This window comes from Cyprinodon variegatus, unplaced genomic scaffold, assembly GCF_000732505.1.
Source record: "Cyprinodon variegatus isolate N-32 unplaced genomic scaffold, C_variegatus-1.0 Scaffold101, whole genome shotgun sequence".
Taxonomy (NCBI): domain Eukaryota; kingdom Metazoa; phylum Chordata; class Actinopteri; order Cyprinodontiformes; family Cyprinodontidae; genus Cyprinodon; species Cyprinodon variegatus.
The window spans coordinates 1,325,364-1,330,012 of record NW_015150554.1 but is presented as its reverse complement, the minus strand read 5'-3'; the positions used below and the strand labels follow the sequence as shown (position 1 = coordinate 1,330,012).

The 4,649-nt window shown below is 46.7% G+C and overlaps 1 pseudogene; it reads right to left on the bottom strand.

Annotated features, from left to right (window-relative positions):
* LOC107084509 overlaps positions 1-3,658 on the bottom strand; it is an 8,270-nt pseudogene extending 4,612 nt beyond the window's left edge.
* Positions 3,659-4,649: the final 991 nt, after the last annotated feature.

Here is a 4,649-nt window from a genome sequence, read left to right as displayed (position 1 = left end):
TAACCATCACAGGGTGATGGTTAGTGAGGTATAGGTAATGGTTATTTAGGTACTGGTAATGGTTAGTTTACAATAAACACAAATCAGAGCAGGGTCCTCAGTAGGTGTGTGAAACACAGGTGTGTGTTGAGTATTACCTGAATCATGAAGTCGTTCTCTTCGTCCACCTCACACACGCACCTCACCACCTCACAATCGTCCATCTCCATAGTGACAGGCCAGGAGGATTCCTCTCCGCTCTCAGCCGTTAATGTTGACCAATCGCTGCCGTCATCCACTGGGGGGAGAGAAAACCACAGCATTCCTGTTTCTGTGTTCCTGTGAAGTCACTGGTGTTATGATGGTTCTGGTGTGCAGCTACCGTGCGAGTGTGCGAGCTTCAGGGTGATGGGCGGTCTGTCTGACATCTCGTCGTCACTACTGCCCCCGAATCCTGCTGATTGGTCAGAGCAAACACAAAGAACTCAACCTAAAGGCCAAACATGGTCCACCTGCCGGTGAAGGACACGGTGCTGCAGAGCTGGAATGGAAGTCAGGTTGGGGTCTGGACTTTAACTAGGACATTATTAATAGATCTGCTGAGGAACAGGTGTCACCAGCTCAGTGACTCCAGAGGGCCTGGGTTTGCAGAGAGAGGAGGGTTTCTCAGTAGGCTGCCTGGCATCTCCAGGAGGAGGTGTCACACCTGACTGCTCCTCCCAGTACACTGAATAACCAGCTGACTGGAACCAGCTGAGTATTTCTGAGCAGCTGAGGTCGGATCCAAATGATCCGAGAACCAAATGAAGCTTCCTCAGATATGGAAACATACCGATGGATGAAAGGATGGAGATCAGACATTACCTGACTGACTTTTCTTCTTCTTCTTCTTCTTTTTCTTCTTCCTCAGTTTGACTCGTAGAAAGTGCTTCCTGTCCTTCCGGTCGTGTCCTCCTGGCTTCTCCTTCTTCTCATCCTTCTTCGTCTCTGGAAACAGAAGCGAGACGTTTACCTCCTGCTGTTCTGAAGACGTCCGTTCCTAAGGGAGTGACCCACCTGTTGACATGATGCCCAGCTCTCTGTCGTCATGGTGACAGCTGCCGGCCTGGATCTCTGCCTTCTTGCTGGAAGGGAAATCTCCTCCTTCAGAAGACGACCTCTTCCTCCTGCAGCGGCGAGCACAGCATGTGAGAGGCAGCCGCTGAGGCTGCAGAGCTGCCGCCGCGGGAGCAGAACTCACCTGGAGGTCTCCGGCTCGCCGCCCGCGTCCAGCTGCTGGTCAGAGTGGTAGTATTTGATGTGGTAGTGAAGCAGGCTGGCCTTCCTGAAGGACTTGGAACAGCCAGGGGACGGACACTTGAAGGGGTTGTGGTCCAGCTCGATGGAGAGGATGGGAGGAGGCTGGTTCTTTATCACCCTGTAGACTGAGAGGGGGAAACGCCGAGTTACACGCCAGCCGGCTGACCTCTGACCCCGAGGACGGTGGAGATGCTTACGTGGCTCTCTGCTGAACTTATGGGTGGTGGGAAGGTGAGCCTGACGCTCCATCAGGACATCTGAGGAGGAGAGGGACAACGTTAACCCTTCAGAACCTGCTCACAGAACCACATGCAGAGAGCAGATGATGGCGTCCCCCCCACAGGCGTAACTTTGTGAAGGACTGGTGTGGACATGTCCCCACCAACTCTGGACTGGTTTGGACAGTCTCCATCAATAATCTCAGCTGTCCGCTCATTTACTGTAGCCACAGGTAGCAGAGGTTGGGTGCAGCTAACTGTGTTCAGAGCGTTTTCAGTCCGTGTTTATTTTTTCTCTCTTGCTCTGCTCCCATGTCCCGCCTCTAGGTGTTACATCATCGGATCTGTCACTTTGAGACATCTGATCTGCCGTTACATTTCACTGCGTACAGAGTCGCTCCTCGGAGGAGGAGAGACACAAAGCAGCATCAGACGGGAGCTACTGGGATTTATGTTTAAGGGAAAATTAGGAGATGGGTTGGTTAAAAAACTTAAAGACGGCACCGAAAAATCTGTTCGTTAGACACACAGAGTTTGTTCAGCTAAATGCATCAGATTGTAAGTTTATAAAAGTTAGTATTATAATGCAAGAAGCTTGAGAAAACATAGTTTGTTCTTCTTTACTACTTAAAAAAAGGACCATGACTCCCAGTTCCAGGTTCAAATGTTTTCTTATTGAACAGACAGAATCAGACTGCAGAGCTTCTACAGATCTAGAAACTTTGTTTCTAGCATCATTATATCAGTAAAGAGGTTGATAAATCTTTTTAAACAGAGAGAAGCAGGGAGAGCTGCAGATTTAAAGGAGAAACAGATTTACTGGGATATTCTGTTCCAATAAAAACGACCCGATGTATATCTGGATGCGCTGATGAGCTGATGATCCGCAGAACGGATCGCGCTTCCAGGACGGATCGGGTAGCGGCACTACCATTGGCTAATAAACGCATCGGGGATTTAGTCTTTTTTTTGTTTTTTTTTACTTATTTACCGTCAATTTATTTTCGAGTAATTTCATTTACCCGCAGGAAATCACTACGAGCCAGAAATCCAGCCTGGAGCTGGATTAGTGTAATCCCTGTGCACATCAGCAGATCTGGAAAAACCTTCCATAAAAGAATAAGAACTTTTTAGCGACATTGAGAGATTTTTTAAACAGCTTTACCAGATTATATTGTAATCTATAGGTCATATAATAGTGGAGAAAATGCAGGACCATCAGAGCATCAACAAACTGATCCATTCAGTGATTGGTCAGATTAATCGGGTGACATCATCTTAAAGTCAGCAGGCTGTGCAGCGACCTGTCAGAAGTCCAGCTTCTAACTGGTTCCTCTGATGGGAATCTTTGGACCGACCCTGATAGTGAGCGTGTGCGGGGGTGCAAAGCCACCTGCTGGTTTACCTTTGTCGATGTGGGCGGGGTTAGGAACAGCTGCCGGGGCGGGGTCTGCTGCGATTGGCTGTTGCTGGACTCCATCACTCCTGTCTGAGCAGAACCAGAGAAACCAAACAGGATTCAGCTTCTAGCAGGAAACAAAGGGAAGGAGCAGACATCAGAGGTCAAAGGTCATCATTACTGCTTTCTGCTTTCTTCTTCGCTGTTGGATGGATGGATGAGGATTCTGCTCTCCTCCCTCCCTCCTCCTCCTCCTCCACTCCCTCCTTCTCCTCTGATGCTTCTTCTTCTTCTACATTCTTCTTCCTCTGCTCCTCCTCCTCCGCGTCTCCCTCTGCTTTAGGGTTCTGCTCCTCCTCCTCCTCCTCACTCTCTCCTTCCTCGCATCCCTCGCTCCCAACGGCGCTCTTCTCTGATCTGGACCTCTGAACAGAAACAGGACCTTCAGTGAAGAAGCAGGAGAGCTTAGATGGACCTGATGAAGCTGCTGCTCTGACCTGCTGGAAGGGTTTGATCTTGGTGGGCTTCACCGTCTGGACCACGCCGTCGTAGAACCGCACCGTGCAGGACTCTGAAACGGAGCAGATTCTGATTCACTTCGTGGACTTCATGGACCGAAACCAGTCCGACCCTGAAAGTCTCACCGTCTTTGTTGACTTTGAGGATTTTTGCTGGGTAGAAGCGGCAGTCGGTCCAACAGGCCAGAACTTTGGTTCCTGAAGCAAACATCTGAGACGGAAACAGGAGACATCAGAACAGGAACAACTGGAGATCAGGTCACCGATCATCTGCTCCTCATTTCATTACCAGGTTTCTGAGATTCAATGACTTCAGAAAAATTATTTGATCTGATTATTTATTAGTTCTACACTGCAAAAACGATCTAAAGTAAAAACTCTCTTAAATGAAGAGTATTTCCCTTTAATCTGAGTATCTAAATAAGATGATTGACCAATGGAATGAATATTTTTACTCTTAAAGTAAGCAAATATTTTCTCTAATTCTAAATGTGATCATCTCTTCTCAGTTACCTCCTCAATTCAAGAACTAATCCACTTATTTTAAGAAAAAACGACTCATTTTTAGCATTTTTCAATCAGATTTCATACTTTGATTCAAAAACCTGAATAAATAATCAGGTTTAAATTTCATAAAAATGTTTTTGGTTATCACGTGTAAAATGGTTTAACAGGATTTTTTCCCCAGGATAACACATAACCCCCCCACCCCCACAATAAAGATAAAACTAAAAACACATTTTAATCAATAATTAAAACAAATAAATGAATCTAAAGCAGATGTTATTCCGTAAACTAATTCTCATTTACAGAATAAAGTCCAAACTTTCATAATAAGCTCAAACAGAACGAGCCGGAACCTTCTACAGTGAACCCATCAGATGAAGGCCCACAGCATGAACCTCCTCTATCATGTAATTCTATTCCAGCCTTCCTCCAAATGTTCCTAAATTTATCTTGTTCCGCATCAAACTTCTTTAGGTGATTCTACAAAAGAGCAAAATGAGAATTAATTTCCAGAAGTTTTCACGCCCCTCAAACTTTGCTGACCCTCCTTTGGCTGCAAACCCAGCCATTTACGGACCCCATGCCTCCATCTTTCTTGGACCCCATGCCTCCATCTTTCTTGGACCCCATGCCTCCATCTTTCTTGGACCCCATGCCTCCATCTTTCTTGGACCCCATGCCTCCAGCCTTCTTGGACCCCATGTCTCCATCAGCTGTCAGTTCTTTTTT